Source organism: Podarcis bocagei, assembly GCF_964188305.1.
Source record: "Podarcis bocagei genome assembly, chromosome: 11".
Taxonomy (NCBI): Eukaryota; Metazoa; Chordata; class Lepidosauria; order Squamata; family Lacertidae; genus Podarcis; species Podarcis bocagei.
This window is the reverse complement of record NC_138136.1, coordinates 50,512,341-50,532,150: the sequence shown is the minus strand read 5'-3', so window position 1 is coordinate 50,532,150 and position 19,810 is coordinate 50,512,341. Positions and strand designations below refer to the sequence as shown.

The 19,810-nt window shown below is 43.7% G+C and overlaps 1 long non-coding RNA gene across 1 annotated transcript; it reads left to right on the top strand.

The window, feature by feature from the left end:
• The first annotated feature begins 4,924 nt into the window (after positions 1-4,924).
• On the top strand, positions 4,925-13,762 carry LOC308597381. The gene is made up of 3 exons (XR_014012904.1): positions 4,925-5,077; positions 10,707-10,872; positions 12,802-13,762. It is a non-coding gene; the product is annotated as an uncharacterized lncRNA (long non-coding RNA).
• Positions 13,763-19,810: the final 6,048 nt, after the last annotated feature.

Sequence of the window (19,810 nt, the reverse complement as noted above, 5' to 3'; positions counted from 1 at the left end):
GTACTGAGTTGAATAGGATCCAAAATGCAGCAGTCTGATTGGTCCTAGAACAAAAGGATCCAGAATGCAGCAGTCTGATTGGTCCACAGGAGCCACCCAATCCAACTCCAGGTGGAAGTGAATCCGCAACCTGATTGGCCCACAGGAGAATCCTGGAATTAGCCAATCATGTGGGGCCCATTGTGTAAATAATGTATATAAAGCAGACATTTCGGGGGAACTGGCATTCCTCACTACTATGAGCTGAATAAAGAGCATGAAATCCACTCGACTCCCGAGTATACTTCACCTATTTTCATCAGACAAATGTTGATGGGTATGCTGTGTTTCTCCAGATGTTGTTGGACTCTGACTCCCATCAGTCCAAGTCAGCATGGCCAATGGTTAGGGATGATAGGAGTTCGAGTCCAACAACATCTGGAAGGCCTCAGGTTTTCATCTCTGACTTAATGTCTGGGAGAAATTAGCTCCACTGCAGAGCCAATTCCAGTCCTTCCATCTATGACAGAGAGGATCTCTGAGCAAAGCAGAGAGTCCCTCTCCAGTAACCAGAGCTGTAAGACCAGGCAACCAGGCTGGAGAAAACTCAAAGGAAGCTTTTCTCCACATGTCCTCTAAAGCAGGAATGGAGAAATCTGTTCATTTTTGTTTCTTTCCATTGCTCATTTTCCCAGTCAGTTCACCACAGATCCATGATTTTGTGATTTATTTATTTTTTTAAGTCCTCATGAAAAGTCATCAGCATTTAAGTGTGCAATATACCTGAAGGAGTGTCTCCATCCCCTTTTTCCAGCCCAGACACTGAGGTCCAGCTCTGAGGGCCTTCTAGCAGTTCCCTCACTGCAAGAAGTGAAGTTACAGGGAACCAGGCCTTCTTGGTAGTGGTGCCTGCCCTGTGTAACATCCTCTGACTTGTAGAAAACAACATCTGAAGGCAGCCCTGTATAGGGAAGTTTTTAATGCTTGATATTTTATGGTGTTTTTATATTTTGCTGGAAGCCGCCCTGAGAGGCTGGGGCAACACAGATGGGTGGCAAATAAATAATAAAGCAGTAGTTAGTCTCCTAATACACACATTTTTGCAAGCAATTTCTCCTGAATATAATGAATTGGTGTATCTTACTTTCACTAATTCAGTTACTTTCACTCTAATTGTGGTCCATAAATACTGGTTGCGTGTCGAAGACCCCCAAGACACCCCCGAATAAAAACACGGTTCAAAGATCGTTTTTGTTTTGGTTTTTGGCATAATTTTGGCCACAACTTTATTGAATTACAGTATGTGAGTGGTTGCTTAGGCATTGGTTAGCGACTATCTGTTCCCACTTGGAGGTAGGAACAAAACTGACAATCGCACCCCTGTGGAAGTAAGGGTAAACAATTTTGGGGAGAGATTAAAGCTGGGCACCAGGTTCTCACCTCTCCCCAAATGCTCCCAGGGGCTCTTGCGTGGCCCTAGCCCTTTGCCAGGGATTCGGACAAAAGCATGGAGAGCCCCTGGATTCCTTTAACGGAATACCCTTGCAGCAGCAGCATTGGAGGGGCAGGCACAGCCAACCACATCCCCTCCACCAACCAAAAATTAACCAATGCCTAACCGCAACCTTACAAGTTGTGACAATTTGCCACGCAGTAGGCAAAACCCAAATGGCACCAGCCAATCAGCCAAATGGTAAAATTCCTACCAGGCCCCTGCCCAAAGCAGACGACCCCATGACAGGCATAGCAAGGTCAGCATGAACAAACCCTAAATAAAGGGAGGGTGGGTGGGTAATCTGATGTGCGCAGCGAAAAGAGGAAGCTCAACGCTGCACACAGGGAACATTTATAGCACCCCCATCAATCAAATAAAATTGCAACAATAACTTTTCCCCAGCAACAACTGAAGGTGTCCAATCAAATTCATGGCCATCCAAACAAACCTGCCCAGCGACAGGGGAGGTCATGGTTGCTCCCACCGCAACATGTGCTCTCCATGAAGGAGAACCCGCTTTGCTGGAAACCATAGAAGTGGAGATTGTTGTTGTGCTCAGATCTTGCTTATGAGCTTCCCATAGGCATCTGGTGGGCTACTGTGAAAACGGGATGCAGGACCCGATGGGCCACTGGCCTGGTCCAGCAGAACTTTCTTCTATTTTTTTATGGTCCAGCAGAATCTTCTTATATTCTTTTAATCACATGCAACTACGCACAATCCACGCCATATTAGGGTCAATGACTCTGGTGGGCCTGTGGCAGAGATGGGCAAGTCACCCTATTCTGAGTCCACATCCGTTTTCAACTTGTTCTTTGTTCCTCCAAAACGTGCTTCCTGCATTTCAAAAAACCAGTTGGTGCAATGGAAAACCCCTTACTCTCTTGGTATATGTTTGTTGAATGGGGTTTAAGAATATCCAACTCTTATCTGTGCAAGGGTTGATAACTAAGCATAACTTTGAAAGATTCCTTTCACCCTTGAAACCCCATGATGATACTTCAGCATCACTCTTTGTGACCTTTCTCTTCTGATTCATTCAATACCGCCAGAAACCCATCAGGCAGAAATTTTGGCTTGGCTTAGTATCCAAGCTTCTATATGTGGCCAGTGCTGACCCCCTTCCTTTCCTGAGTCATGTGCATTCACATGTGAGTCCAAGCATTGGCCAGACGACTGAGAGGTAGTGGCCTGCTGGCAAGCAGGCAAGTGAATTCATGGAATCTGGACTATTGTTTCAAAATTACTTGGCATGACCTTCCAAAGAACTGGGTCAAGCTGGGAACACATGACTTTTGCAACCCTACATTTTGGGTTGGCAGCTGCATGTGATGGGGGAAATCCATACCCTTTGCAAAATTTTCATTGCACAAGTCTTCAAAAGTCTCATCTGTAGCAACAAGGTGGGCAAGCGACCAAAGGCGAGATGCTGTATCACCGTGAACTCACACAGGGAAATTATTAACACGGAAAATAAAGGGCACAGAACAAAAAGATCACCAAACGAGGCTAAGTGTAAGTTAGGGATGCATCCACTCCAAATAACCCCCTGGTTTGAATTCTGCTTCAAAAGTAGCACATTTGTTGCTGGTGAACAAGCTATGGTGAAGAAAAAAGCCATAAAATATTTGTATTATATTGATGCTGCTCAACATCTCTTCTTCCCCTGGTCTGTTGTTGCTTCTCTGCTATTTTTGTTCTTTGCTCTCAGTTCCTCAGCTGTTTCAAATCTATTTGGCTGCATAACTCTGTTAGGCTGCATTCACATGACAGATTATTCCCCTTCCTGATGTTTTCCTATCTGTTAATTTCTGCATTGTATGTGTGCTTTCATGGAACATAAAGGCCACTTCTGGAAGACTAGACAGCAAGCTTAGCACTCATCTCTGTGTTATTTCCTTCTAGGGGGAAAATAATCTATTTGCAAATAACACAAGTGTCAGGAAACCAATAATAAGCCGCTCTATGAACGCTGAAAACATAGAAAAAAACAATAATTAAAAACACTTAAACATTAATAAATTAAAACTATATACATATATAAAATCTGCTTAAAACATACAGATAATTACAATAAAAACAGCACGGCAGCAGCCCTTTCATCAAAAGCAGTCAGTTCCCCAAAGCCTGCTTGTTTAGATGAACTTCACAGTAATGAAATTATTATTTATTAAATTTGTATACTGCCCTTCATCTGTAGGTCTCTGGGTTTGCTAGTGTGTTATATTTTCTGAGTAACAAAGAACTCAAATAACATTGAAATTCATAAACCCTAGTCAGTCTTGACCACTACTCTGTGTAGCGCTAAAATTGACCCTGGCACTATTTTAATGCCAGCCACTTGCTGCAGAGCTATAACCCATTTGAAGGAAGTCCCATTTGACTCAGCAGGGTGTGTTCTCAAGTAAAGGAGCCTAAGTTTGGGCTGCACATCCCATTCCAACCATGAAACGGGGATATGGTTGTGACTAACATCCATGGATTTCAGTGGAATTTGAGCCTGGTCTTCACAAACAGCCCTTGGTATAGAAAAGACTTGTTTCTTGATACTATCATTCCAGAATGTAAGTGAAGGCTCAAATGGAAGCTCACTGTAGATATCACTCCAAGCACATTCAGTAAATTAGTTATTTACAATAACTCTTTCCCCTATGTGCTTGCTTACTATATGGAGAGGGTTTTTTTTTATATGGAGGAGTTTTCAGTCATATTTGCCCCTACCTGCAGTCTATCTGGTGTGGTCCAGAAAACAGTTTTACTGTTTTATCTGCTGTGTTACAGAACAAGGCCTCTGGGATTATCTCTGCTTTGTGCAGTGGTACCTCGGGTTACATACGCTTCAGGTTACACACTCTGCTAACCCAGAAATAGTGCTTCAGGCTAAGAACTTTGCTTCAGGATAAGAACAGAAATCGTGCTCTGGCGGTGCGGCAGCAGCGGGAGGCCCCATTAGCTAAAGTGGTGCTTCAGGTTAAGAACAGTTTCAGGTTAAGTATGGACCTCCGGAACGAATTAAGTACTTAACCTGAGGTACCACTGTATGTGGTTGCATTGAGATACTCTAACCTTTTTTCTTTCTTTTTCCCTTGCTGTATTTTATTTAGGGGTTTTTTCAGGTTTTGAAATTTACAAACAATTATCAAACAACCAACACAGAAAGAGAATTCCAAATACTCTAACCTTCAGAATACTCTAACCTTTTTTCAGTAGGTCTGGCATAATCTAACAATTCCCTTCTCTTAGCCTCCGATTCTACAACTCTGTCCCAAGCAAAGAGGATAAATAACTTATAGTTACCCCCCTTCCCCCCCCCCCTTGGCTTACTACGTCCAAGCAAACCACCCTCGGCCATGCAGAGGAGCGAAAGCCGTCCCACATGGATCAATATTTTAATGTGACTTATCAGGCTGGGTTGTTTACTTAAAAACTCCGGATCCCATAAAGGCCAAGGGGGAGCCAGTTTGGGGAACAGATGCTCTGAATGCCTCTTCTAGTAAACCGTATAGACAGAACAACAGCGTTCAGCACTTGAGAGAAAAGCAAAAGCAAAGGAGCTTTAAAGCACAAGACAAAAATAAGATCATGCTGCAATCCCACAGGACGGTAAGCGAAATCACTTTCGCGTGTTTCATTAAAAAGGAATGAGGGGTTCAAACTGATGGGTGGATAATTGGTACCGAGAGGTACGTGCCATTAGCGGCAACCACGATCATATCCTCAAATACTTTTCAAAGCTTTCCTCCCATAAATAGTGTGATTATGCTGACTTTGAGGAAGAAAGACATTTCATGTCAGTGGCCCACTTGCATGGGCCATGTTAACATCAGAGCTGTTACCCAGAATCACAGCTCTTCACCCGCAAGATGCAAAACCGCAAGTTGCTGTTTTCTCAGCAGACAGACGAGAAGGCAGGGCGCTTTGTGAGTTTGCAGCGACTCCCCCACCCCACCAAGCTGGCTGCCAAATTTTAATATTTTAACTAACTCTGAATGTGCAGTTTTTGGAGAGGAGGCATTCCTGCTATTAGCTCCAGTGAGCCCTGAGAACAAAAGCTAGTTGAAAATTGACAAAATAATGATGCTAATAATAAGCACGATTGGATTTTTATCAGGGAGTATATTAGATTTATATAAACGACAACAGCTTTCTTCAAATCCTTTCTCCTGCGTGGAGCGCAGTCAGCTACGCAATTGTTCCTCGCTGATATTTTCCTTTGCCGGTTTTCAGCAATTGCTTTCACGTCGCTCCCACGCCATCCTTCAGCCATGAAATCCACCAAAGGGGATGCCAGGGGAACGTAGGGGGCATTCGTTGCCATGGGGCTACCAGCAGGCCTCAGCAGCCCTCTCCTCCCTTCTGCTAGCAAGCAGCCGCCTTGTCAACTCCACGTCTAATAACCATGAGGTTTGGAAAGAATGACAAACCCTAGGAACCAATATTTCTCTGCTGTTCATTTTCTGTTTCCCTCCGAGTAATTGCTATACTATGATGAGTCCTTGATAACGCTGTGGGGAGGGTGGAAGTTGAGCTCTCCCTCACCCCCCCCCCTTCCCAACTAGGCTTGCCACATTGCTGGTCCATTTTATTTTCTCACCTCTCAAACTAGATGTTTGCCAAATTTTGCTCGTTCATCTTCAATTGCTTATAGGTGCAGAGGGGTGATTCTTACATGTGTGAGTGGAGACTTATCTCTTCACTCTACCATGAGTGGACTGGAGATTAGTTCTCTCTCACACACCACACACAACTTGACTAGGAACCTTGGAAGGGAGTATCCGTTGGTGCTAATGGGGCTTTTTCTAAGGCTCCTTCCTATCTGTGTGGACAAGGAGTGGGGGCAATTTAGTCAAGGTGGGTGGTGGGTGGGAATGCAAGCTACCATTCCTCGCTCACTGACTTCTCTGTAAGAATCATCATCATCACCACCACCACCACCATCATCTACCCATACAAAGTACTTTGAGACATTTAGGGTCAGACTCAGCTAATCGGTCCCAGTAGCAGAAGCCTGTGCAAGGATTTCTGCTAGTGCAATTGGGCTCCCCCCGCCCCACTCTTCTCTCTGTATCCCCCCAATTTGGGTTGGGGGAGAATCCTAGAATCGCATGCGTCTGGAGGAAAGGTGAGCTAATTCTATCAGGCAAGCAGAAATTCTTGCACCGATAGAGCAATCTCCTTAGCACTGCATTGAATTCTTCCCATAGTACAGTATCCTGTTAATGTATCCCGTCACCAAGCAAGGATTTCCACTTCCACGGTGGGACTTTAATTCCTCTTCTGCCTCTGTGCATGACCTGAACTCTACCCAGGTCTACTCCAGAGGGTTGAGGGAAACTCTAGAACAGATTTAGGGTGCCTGGAGGAGAGTGGGGGAACGTTCCATTGCACAAGCAAAAATATTTTCACTGGCAAAACAGCTTTCTTAGTGCTACCAAGGAATTTTCACAGTGAAAAGCAGGGTATAAATGCATTAAATAAAGAAATAAAATGAAATGCATCCTGTGCAATTAAGCGAACGTTTAGTTTGGCCCTCAAGATAACTCACTCTTTCATACCTCCCACTTTTACCAGATTTACAAGGACTGTGTTTTCCCAGTGTGAGTGTTGTTTACTGTTGCAAACTGGAGCTCTACTCTAGCTCACTTGACAACAGTGCTTTCCTGTGAAAATGCTGAATGGCCTCTTTGCAATGGTTTCCAATCATTTATTTCTCAGGCCTCATCAGAGTTCCCCGAGAAGAGAGATTGCTTGTTAAAGCACTCTTGAGAATTGTAGCTCTGTTCGTGGAATACAGGCCTCCTAAGAACCAAATCACCCAGTTCCCCGGATTCTTTGGGGGAAGCCGGGACTGTTTAAAGTGGTATGATACTGCTTTAAATGTATGGTGCAGATGAGGCCTTAGGAAAATCTCTGGAAAAATATATTTTCGCTTAGATCACTTCTGCAGAACCCCCCATCACTTGATGGGGATTCTGGAGTGAGTTTCTGGCCACACCAGATACCCAGAAAGCCTCGCTATCCTATGGGGATTTAACATGAAATCTAGTGTGTCTCTGCTGTGGGTTGCCTTTCACCTCTGGAGGAGAGGCACATGTCTAAATTCAGTCATGTTGCTCTAATTTTGATCCCATTTTACTATTTACCTTTTCCTTTTAGGATGTCAGGTTTTATATTGTCCTTCCCGTTCAGCTGTATTTATTCTCCAGTTTATCTCTCATCTCTGGCCCCACTATAATTGCCTCCTCTGCCTGTGCATTCCTCTGGTTCATTGTCACTAGTTAAAGCTAGTTAAACCTTTTCTTCTGTTCCATGCCCTTGACCTTTTCCTATCCTTTATCCTTTTCTGTGGAACTCTTTATACTCACTGATATTCATCAAACCGCTTATCTTCCACTTAAAAAAAAATGCCTCAAGACTAATTTATTTCAGCTTGTGTGTGTGTGTGTGTAAAGGGCAGAGCTGTAGCTCAGTGGTGAAGCATCTGCTTTGCTTGCAGAAGTTCCCAAATTTGATCCCCGACATCTGCATGTAGGGCTGGGAGAGAACCCTCCCTAAAATCCAGGAGAGCCACTGGCTCTGTATAAGGCTAACTGTTAGTGGTTCAGCAGTAAAACTGCTCACACATTTGCAAAGCTAAGCAGGGTCCCATCAAGTTGGATAGGGGACTGCATGTTTAGATTCTTGCATTGTGGGGGTTGTACTAGATGACCCTAGGTGTCCCTTCCATTTCCTCTGAGATAATATGCCTTCTCTTCCAATTCTTAGTTTTTAATTTTTCTTTTTAATTTTATTTCTGTCTAAATTAGGTTGCAAGCCCATTGGGCTGGGCCTGTATTTAATTATTATTATTATTATTATTATTATTATTATTATTATTATACCCCACCCTCCCCAGCCAGGGAAGCTGACACTATTAAAATCACAGTAAAAACATAATGTGGGGGCGACCGGGACCAATGTAAAATACAGGTTACAAATGCAATTTAAAATGCAGCCTCATTTTAAAAGTAGCCCATTTCTGCACAATGCCTCGTTTGTTTGGGTTTTTTTAAGTCATTACAACAATAATTGTTCTCATAAGGTTAACCATGATTTACCTCTGTGCTACTCAAAGTGGTGCTTCACAGACAGGCGCCTCTCCGTGAGCCATTGGCTGCTGGACTGTGGTGATTCCATCATAACCCAGGTTGGGTGGGATGCTTCAAAGACCACATATGGTACCTGTCCCTGGCACACTGGGGCTGGGGAATTGCTAACCCACCACTTCATAGTTTGAAAAGCACCGATTTGCATGACAACAATAGCCCCTTAATGAAGTGGAAGGTTTGTGGTTGGGTGCACATTTAGATGACTGCGCAGACAGAAAGCTTAGCAGAAAGACAGTGCAAGGCCAGGCTCTCTAGACTGCAACTCTGAGCAGCAGAGAACAAGGCCAGAGGGAAGCTCTTCCTCTTAAGAGCCTACTGGATCAGGCCAACGGCCCATCTAGTCCAGCGCCCTGTTCTGACAGTGGCCAGCCAACCAGATGTCTGTGGGAAACCACAAGCAACAACAGATATCCAACTGCCTCCAGCTATGGAGGCAGAGCCAGGGCTTGCCCACCCATGAGGCAAGCTGAGGCGACTGCCTTGGGTGGCAGGATCCACAGGGGCAGCAGATCCGGCCTCCAAGGAATGCATTGCCTGCTGCTGCAGTGGTAGCGATGGCCGTGTCACGCTCCCTTGAGGCCTGATCTGCTGCCTCCTCAGCAGACATTGCTCCATGTTGCATCTGCAACGGCCTTTCTGTGACTTACATAAATATGTTTACCATCTGTGGTGTGGTTGTTCACACAGCAAGCTGGGGAAGTCAACATTGCGGCTAAAACTAGCCATGATGGAGACAGCCACACTTATTGTTCCCTCTCCCTTCTCATCCTTTGCAGCAAGCGCATTACTCTCAGCCTGGTTCCAGTACTTACAAGCAGAGAGAAAAAATGTCTGATGTGAGGTAGATAGTGTCAAGGGGAAGCTGCAGAATGGCTAGGGCCAGCCCTACTGTTAGGCAGGAGTGAGGAGGCTGCCTCAGGTGGCAGATGTTGAAGGTGTGGGGGAGCAGCAGAGAGATGTTGACGCTCATGCGGCCTACCCTGTGCCCTCTTAAGTTAGCCCTCAGTTGCCCCATCCCCAGAGTTGAAGTAATATTCCACAGCCAGTCTATTCTGGTTCCATAAATGGAATGAGGGTGCCATCTTGTCCTTCTCAGGCAACACAATGCTTTGGGCCAACTCTGTTGGCTCGCCTCAGCTGTGTGCACATTCTGATGGTTACATCAGATCCCACCAGGCATGTGACTGGGGTTGCCCCTATCAGGTCTGGCCCCAGTTTTGGATGCAGTTCAGTGGGTCCACATCCCAGTCAGTTACACCCAGTACTATCAACATACAGATCGTAGGAAGAAGCCACCTTGCACCAGATCAGGCTATTTGTCCACTGAACCCGGGCAGGGGCCCTCCAGGTCATTAACTATGTGGTCATTATTTTTTAAAGCAGATTTACCAAAGGGTCTTCTGCATGAATCTCTTCTCTACCCTCAAACTACAGATTCACCCCCAGACCTTTGATTCTGACTTTTCCCCAGTACGTACTATATTGGGTGTGAGTTGGCAAAAGTTCCCCCCGCCCAGTTACACAAAGAGGAAAATGTGTGGTTGGAGCTGAACCCTTGCTGGTGTTTGTAACACAAAGGTTGTCCAGATTGAAAAGAATCATGTGTCTGTTCCCGATTATCTTTGTTTCAGAAGCATTCCAACAAAAAACAGAAAAAGCCATCCCCTTCCCGCTATGGAATCCTGCAGGCCAAACCTGCTGTATCATAAGGAAAAATTGGCTTTCACTTTCCCCAACAAGTTTCTCACCTTGACAAGCTTTTCCATTTCATTTCTCGAAGGTTGACAAACACCTCTCTTTTTATTGTTTTCCTTCATTAGGGAAGGAACAAAAAATGGGCACTTAGGAAAATGAAATGCCTGTTCCTTCTGAAAACTAATCATTTTTACAAAATAGCCTTACACCCACAGTGCCACTTTAATCAGGTTAGTTAAATCTTTCTCTCTTTCTCTTCAAAGGGGCTTTTGAAATTAAGAGTGAAACACGATTCTGGTGGGGGTGAAGGAGAAAGGGCGGGGGAGCTCTGACACTGGAATACTTATCTCCAATCTTCTGACTTCCTTTTCCTTTCCTATTTGCAACAGCGTGCGTCAAGAACCAAGGCTTGACTTCTCCACAAAGCCATGTCAAGAGAAACCCCACAATGCATCTGTGATTTTATGGATCGTAACCCACTTTGGTATTAAGACGCAAGAGTTCAACAAGCAAGCAGTTCCTTTATCTTCGAGAAAAAAGCAAGTTCTCTTCCAGGTAACATGAAAGATGCTATTTGTATGCAACATAGTAATGCACAGTATTTTGCCCTGCCTCTTCCCTCCATCCCCCAAAATGGTGGCAAAGGAATGAGCAGGGGTACCCTATAACGGAGCCAAAATTCTATATACTTCAGGTGCAACAGGTGCCCTAGGAGTTTGCTGCACCAGCTGAGTTTTCAGGGTGTGATGCCACAAACGATGCAATATACTCAACTCAATGCCACAGTTTAGGGCATGTGAAATAATCCAGGCCTGAGTGCCAACTGCGTTTCTGCCACACTATGTTGAACTAAGGAAGACTTCGAATCAGGCTGGTGCCCGATGTAGGGTTTTAAATCAGCTAATAGTGTGTTGCTGTGACCAGTAAGGTCCTATTGGGTCACGGTCACCAGTTGCATCACCTGAATGGCTGATAGGTCCCATTAGGTATGAACATACCTGTCAGTTTCAGATTATTTTAATTTCTCTTTCTCTCTCTCTCTCTCTCTTTTTTTTTTTGTTTGCTACACTTCTATATCAGTTTGTGATGAAATTTCCTCTGCCTTTCTCCAAATATACCCATTTATAGATGCCATTTTCCCTAATGCTTTTTTTTTGCAAACTGGTGCATCTTTAGGCACATTTTCATCTAATATTTCCATTTCGGAAGACATTATATGGTTGGAAAACTGCGTCACATAATTCGGAAAAGTACCTGACTCATCTTGCTTAGCCACAGGCCCTCCGGGCTGCATTCTGCATCTGTCCCATTACCTACCACAGCCTTTCTCAACCTTCGGTCCCTACATGTTGCTGGACTACAACTCCCATCATCCCTGACCACTGGTCCTGCTACCTAGGGATGATGGGAGTTGTAGTCCAACAACATCTGGGGACTCAAGGTGGAGAAAGCCTGATCTACTCATTTGGGTAGTTTAAAACAACAACAACAGCAACAACAATAACAACAGCAGCAGCAGCAGCAGCAGCAGCAGCAGCAGCAGCAGCAACAACAACAACAACAGCATTTGACATTCATACCCATGCGAGATTTGTGCTCTCCTTAATCTTCACTCAATCTACAATCTGTTTGGGAGCTGGGAATTTAAGGATATTTTCTTCAAAGTGCTTTCAAAGTATCACTGGTTCAGTCCACATTTCTCATTAAAGAACAACCCATCAAAGGCAAGAGAGAGGGCAGGGGTGGATGTTGCCCTAAGGGGCATGAGCAACATGTATGGGATCTAAACCAGGGGGATAAATCCTATGTAATCAGCTTGAGATCTAGAGCAGGCTTCCTCAACCTCGGCCCTCCAGGTGTTTTGAGACTACAATTCCCATCATCCCTGACCACTGGTCCTGCTAGCCAGGGATCATGGGAGTTGTAGGCCAAAAACATCTGGATGGCCGAGGTTGAGGAAGCCTGATCTAAAGCAAAAGAAAGACGGGAGCAGTCCACACTGCAGCATTTTCTTTCTATTGCTCAGTTGGAATATTATCTGTTTCTGAAGCATGATATGTTATAGTTAGGCTGATATAATGGGAAATTATAGTGCAGGGTTGGTTGTTTCTTCCATTGTAAGTTCTATTACTCTGACTTCAGCAATAGCTGTGATTTAACGAGTAAGCTGTGGCTATTTTAGTTTACAACTAAAATGTCATTAAAAAATATTTTAGGGAAAGTGAATGGGCCAGACACCCTACTGTATTGACCAGGATTCTAGAGTCTCCTTCTGCTTCATTTACCATGAGCTACTAGGCTGGGCTCAGTATGGCTAAATTGGTTCCAGCCAAACCACATTTATAGGTTGGAGTCAATTGGTTTATCAACTGTTGACCGTCTAGATTGCCAAACAGCTTGAATTCACAATGAAAATTATTTCTGCCTACAGAATTTATCATGTTCACCTCTTTAAACGTATTCCCTTTCTCTGTTTTATTGTAGGTACCTGTGGTTATAATTTCGGAAATCTAGACCTGCACGTCTCCCCACTCCTCAGTGCCTCTTTCCTGCTGGAGCTGTGGAGTGTGACAATGGTGTTTGTATCCAATCTGTCAAACGCCATTATCACACTAAATAGCTACTGTTAGATAAGCCATCGGGTTCAGCAGAGGGAAGGAAAAAGAAGAGAATTATTGGAGCAATATATTTTGCGGTGCTAAAATCTCATGCAGTAAATAATACGATCTGCTTTCCTAAAAGTACACATTATGATCCCAGTTGCTTTGCAGAGATGTGTATGACTCATGTTTGTGTTCATGGGATGGAGAGATATTTTAGTGATCAAGCACAAGTGATTATGTACATTTATTCCTACATTATAACAAACGGCCTACACAACTGTCTTTCTTTCATTTTCACTCCCCAAAGCAACACTCTAAGTGTTTATTTCACTTATTAACAAGTTAATAGTTATAGCTATTTCAGTCTTGAACAGGAGCTCCATTGTTGAATTGACGTTTGACAAATGAGCCTGAGAATGGAGGCATAATTCCATTTTTGGCACTCAGCTGTGTATACAAGTCATCATTTAGTCAAATGCTGAGCGGTATTATTGCCATGTCGTTGTGGGGCTTGGCAGAAAAGCAACCGTGATCCTTGTTCATAATTGCTATATAAATATTCCATAGGTGTGTATATTTCACTGAAATCAATGTGAAGTATTTGAAGCACAATGCATAGACAACTTATGCCAGAAACGGAGTCAGAGGTTACTACTTCTTCTCTGCAAAGCATCCATCACCCTGCTCTACTTTGTGATCCATGATGAAAGTAAAAACAGGGTGTTTCACACATTATGCAGCAGCAAAACCAGGTTTGCCACTGAGCATACCCTAAACAGCACTTGCAGCCAATGTTAGCTCTGTGATTCATGTACCTGTATAATAAATGTGTACACTGCTGACATGTAGTCTTTCGTTTTTCCTTTTTTAGATGTATGCTTAAAGCAAGGGGGGGGCTTGTGGCCAGTGGTTGGGAATCATGGGGGTTGTTGTCCAGTAACATCTGCAGGACTACAGCTTCCCTGTCCCTAGTTTCAGACATCTTAGCTTTACACCCCAAATATATACAGTATTGTGTGAATCTGTCCTCAGCATAGATATCAAAATATTGGTGTGCATTCATTCTGAAATTCTGCCAAAGCAAACACATTCCAACCCTTCTTATTACACTGGTACCTCAGGTTATGAACTTAATTCGTTCCGGAGGTTAAGAAACCGTTCTTAACCTGAGGTGCCACTTTAGCTAATGGGGCCTCCCACTGCTGCCGCATTACTGGCGCACAATTTCTGTTCTCATCCTGAGGCAAAGTTCTTAAGCCGAGGTACTACTTCCGGGTTATCAGAGTCTGTAACCCGAAGTGTTTGTAACCCGAGGTGTTTGTAACCCGAGGTACCACTGTATCTGTTATGACAATATTGTAGGCCGTAGCTGTTTTAAAGTTCTCAGCTAGGCCTACAATCATAAAACCAAAACACCTCTTTCCCCTTCAGCCCTCTCCCCTGATATTTATTCTATCTAAGGGGTTAACCACTGCCCCCCCCAGCAGAATTCATAACATGGGGCGGCTGCAGCAGAAGATGAATAATCAAAAATTACTTTTCTAATTGTTCCTTTAATGGATGTCTTTCACCAGTGGATGGAATACCATTGGTGGCTACCCTGTTTCTAGGATCCGGGGGCTTCTTGGGAGGTAGCCAAGGGTTCCTCTGGGCAAATCAGAGGCCGATCATAAAAATATTTTCATTACTGACTGTCTTTGGCAATGAGCAGTCAGAGGGAAAATGGAGGCATTTCTGGTTTGCATGGGTAATAAGTAGGCTTGACAGACCTTGAATGAGCTGAAGTGTACCCTAGAATTGTTGATGCAGGAATACACACACACACACACACACACTCCTGGATGGCCAAGACCCAAGTTTGGGGCAAGTACTTTTTGGTGAGGGAACCCCAGCAGAGATTTAAAGTCACAAAAAATGCAGCAAAGTAAAGCATGGAAATATAGGCTGTTAAACTTTTAAAACAGGCTGTTCCAAGGTTCCCCGCTTTCCCCATCATAGGAAAAGACCTCACATTTGGTAACTTTTTTAAAATGGGCTACTTACAAAATCTTCAGAGCTCAGATGAATGTGCATCAGTCAGAAAACGTGCACAAGCAGAAAAACTTAGCTTTGTTACAAAATGGCAGAAGTTCCTAGATTATTGGCTGGTGAGAGTCATATGGCTGAGCTAGACCAACCAGCTCTTGACACGCTGAGTTTCTCAGGTAGACTGGGGGTAGGGAGCATTAGGCTTGATTACCTATTTCCTCCCAAGGTAAGAGGAAGTGACATGGCAGGAAGCCTGGCAGGAAACTTAAGCTATGGTATTAACCCCTTCATGCATTAACTGGACTTAAGCATGTTGGTTATATGAGGCTGGTTATCCCACAAGAATAACCCTCCAAAACCGCTTGCAAGTTCATTGACAGCAGAAGGCTTTAGAAGCTTTGAAATAGTGCATTTGCCAATTCAGATGTGACAAAAAGCCACGTGGGCAGGAGAAGAGAATCCTGCCTGCTCTCAAGTCAGGCATTGTTCCTGCAAAATTTAACCACACGTATTCATTTTAATTATAGTTGCTGCGTATACTTTCCTTTATTTTGCACTTGAGACTCCAGGTCCGGCCGCCATTAATACAGTGGTGCCCCGCAAGACGAATGCCTCGCAAGACGAAAAACTCGCTAGACGAAAGAGTTTTCCGTTTTTTGAGTCGTTCCGCAAGACGAATTTCCCTATGGGCTTGCTTCGCAAGACGAAACGTCTTGCGAGTTCTTGCAAGTTTGTTTCCTTTTTCTTAAAGTCACTAAGCCGTTAATAGCCGCTAAGCCGCTAATAGCCGCTAAGCCGCTAATAGCCGTGCTTCGCAAGACGAAAAAACCGCAAGACTCGCAGAACGGATTACTTTCGTCTTGCGAGGCACCACTGTACATTACTGTTGGCAGTTTTGTCAACACCCCACTGCCTGTCTCGTGTGCAATTTCAGAAGTGTTGTTTTGTTTAATTGACTTCCCTCAAGTCCTTCCCAAAAAGGATGTCCACAGAGCCAATGCTTCTTCCCTTAAAAAAATAATATAAAATGGATCTGGCCTTGAGCCTAGGATGAAAATCAGCACTGCCAGGAATGCCATCTGTCCTATAGTTGCCTTTGCTGTACTTGGGGAGACTGGAGCCCTGAATATTTCCCCATAGAATTGGGAGATGCCTGATGACAGTGAATGAGAACTGGAATCTCAGAGCCTTATTCCTCAAGTAATGCAGATGCCTAGAATAGATCTAATGTAAGAGATCAGGAAAATCCGGCCTACTCAGTGGTGAGTAAGCTACTCTTGGTCATCACGGTGGAGCGACTGAAGCAAGAAACTGATTTCAAAACCAAGAAAGAAGGCCAATTTGAAATCCAGTCTCCAATTTTCAAATCCACATATTTCCTAAACAGGCATGCATACTAATTGGTTGCTATAACAACGGGAAGATGTCTACTTGCCATTCAGTAGAGTCTGTATATGTCGCCAAGGAAAATAACCCCCAAACTCCTGATCACGCATCCCACATACATTTTACAACACGCACACGCAACACAAATGCACACACATTAAACATGGCCATGTACTAGAAGGCTTAGGTGCCAAGAAGTTTCCAGAAGCAAAGATTGGTAGGTTACGGGGCAGAACTCTTTGGGTGACAAAAGTCTGCAATTTGCAAAATGAACACATTTGCACGATGTAGCATGTCATATTTATAATGCTTACCCTCAAGAGTAATTTTTTTTTGTCCTGGTTCATTCTCATACATGTTTGATTTGCTTTTTGTATATTTTATATAATTGTTTTAGTGGTTTCAGGTTGTATTTTTATTTCTATGGATATTGCTTGTAAATTGTACATTGGCCATTAGTCAGATGTGATTCCTGCAGTGCAGGAAGTTGAACTAGATGACCTTGGGATCCCTTACAACTCTAAAATTTTATGATATTACTGGGAACATTGTACAACATTAAGGTGGGATCAACAAGCAAGTCAATGATCAGACAAATGATCAGATAAATACTCCCCCGCCCCTCCATTTTTGTAATCTCTTCATTAATTAATTTATTTACACTTTTTGTGTTAATTCAATATCAGTGTTAATTAGATTATTTTCTTACTGAATTTTATTATATATGTTCTTGTCTTCTTTCTTTATACATATCGCTGCACATACTCATGTGTATATATGGAAATATATTTCTTTTGGCACCCACCCACCCATATATTATTATTATTTAAATTTCAAAATGTATTGCATTATTTACATGATAATGATGGAAGTTTGGATTTTAAAAATAAAATAAAATTTCATAGCTGCAGACTGCTGAGGCATACTCATTAATAATTTCTATGTATGTAGAATAAACCCAAGTGCTGAAAACAGGATCCGTCCAGTGTTTTGTGGCTCACACTGAACAACAAATGCTTTCCCCTACTTTTTTTGTCCTGGATTGCTTAGAACTACCCAGGTTCCAGGTACTAAATGCAAGCATCCTTATTTGTTTTTCTCAGTAATTATTTCTTTCATTCAGCAGCGAACAGGCAGGTCAGGTTGGGAGTAAGATTTGCAAAACCAGTGAATATTCTCTTACTGTCACCTATAAGGCCCTCCAATCACCATAAGTTGCACGCCCACATTATTGTATGTACAAGGAACCAAGTCTCTAAAAGCTTTAATCACCGTAGCTGCAGGTAATTTAGGGTGTGCTTTTCAAAAAGGCCCCTTTCACAAAAGCTAATGGAAGGAACATCAAGACTGCAACCCCAGCAACCTTTCAGAGCTTGCAGAACGAGCCAAGTGACAAGAGGCTGGTGTGGGCATGTATTACTGGATGTGTGTTGTGTGTGCCCAAACTCAAATTTCAGCAGCAAAAACAACAGGCAAGGAAGCAAGGAAACCCTGAACTTTTTAATTGGAGCTTTGCAAATGCTGGACAGGTGCTTCCAAATTTGGCCAATTTAGCAGGACACCATAGTTGCTGTCCTGCTCTAAGCTGGGGGTAGCCATTATGTTCCATAATGCTGCCATCTCATGTTTCAAAACAACAACTTGGTACATCCAAATACAACATTTAACAAACGTGCACGGCAGTCACAACACGTCCTGGAGGAAGCCTGCTATTGAGAGATATCTCTGTTGTTTTTAGCTGCATTCCAACCAGCCAATTCATAGGTGCATTTTCCTTCTTATTGTGGAGTTGGAAGGGACTCCAAGGGTCTAGTCCAAACCCCTGCAATGTGGGAATCTCAACTAAAGCATCTGTGACAGCTGACCATCCAACCTCCATGAAATGAGAGTCCACCACCTCGAGACCAACTGTAAGTTCTTCCTGATGTTTACTTGGAATCCCCTTTCTTATTACGGTACTTGAATCCATTGGTTTGAGTCCGATCCTCCAGAGCAGGAGAAAGCAAGCTTGTTCCCTCTTCCATGTGACAGCCCTTGAGATATTTGAAGATGGATATCATCTCTCTTCTCAGTCTCTTCTTTTCCAGGCTAAACATACCCAGCTCCTTCAAACGTTCCTCATAAGGCTTGGTTTCCAGACCCTTGATCATCTTGGTCACCCTCCTTTGCACACATTCCAGCTTGTCAAAATCCTTCTTAAATGGTGGTGCCCAGAACTGGACACAGTATTCCATGTGTGGTCTGACCAAAGCACTAATATTGCTTCCATTGAACTTGCAGCACTTGACGCTCTGTGTTTTAATTTTGAATTTCTTTAAAATGTGCACATACTGGCCACCCAGTTTGGAATCTGAAGTGGTGTGTGCTAATTGTAAAACCCATAAGATGAGCAATGATAACAATTCACACATAATAGTAGAATGAAATTAAATTACAAATCAAATGCAGAGTTTTCCAACATTCAGCTTGCTGGGGGAGCTGAATAATATTTCTGAGCTCTTATTATGCTTTGTATTGGAAACTGTACATATGTGCATGTAAGGTTGATTAGAAAAGGAAGGGGGATCTTTTTTTTTTTACATCTCCTATTATTCGTTCCAATTGTAGGGCTACGTCCTTCAATCTGCCATTTGCTGCAGTTAGCCTTTGGCACGGAGACAAAAGTTTGCACAGAAGCAACCCTGCATTGTCCAGCTCCTTGACAGATTAGAGGAACATTTGGACAGGATGACTAAAACGTTTGCAAGCCAGAATTGTCTAATTTTCTCTTTGGACTCAGAGAAGCTATTGCAGCGTTTCTGCTTTAAATAAATCACGTGTGCATTTAGTGCCAACTTGGGAGGCTTCAAAAGAGGATGAGAAAAACTCGTGGAGGAGAAAGCTATCAATGGCTACTAGCCATGATGGCTATGCTCTTGTCTCCATGGTGGGAAGCTTTCACATTTCTGAACACTAGTTGCTGGAAATCACAGGAGGGGAGAAGGCTCTTGTGTGGTGTGGTGTGGTGTAGTGGTTAAGAGCGGTAGACTCGTAATCTGGTGAACCAGGTTCGTGTCTCCGCTCCTCCACATGCAGCTGCTGGGTGACCTTGGGCTAGTCACACTTCTCTGAAGTCTCTCAGCCTCACTCACCCCACAGAGTGTTTGTTGCGGGAGAGGAAGGGAAAGGAGATCGTTAGCCGCTTTGAGACTCCTTAAAGGTAAAGGGACCCCTGACCATTCGGTTCAGTTGTGGCCGAGACTCAGGAGTTGCGGCGCTCATCTCGCTTTATTGGCCGAGGGTGCCGGCATACAGCTTCTGGGTCATGTGGCCAGCATGACTAAGCCGCTTCTGGTGAACCAGAGCAGCGCATGGAAACGCCGTTTACCTTCCCGCCAGAGTGGTACCTATTTATCTACTTGCACTTTGAGGTGCTTTCGAACTGCTAGGTGGGTAGGAGCTGGGACCGAGCAACGGGGGGATTCAAACCGCCGATC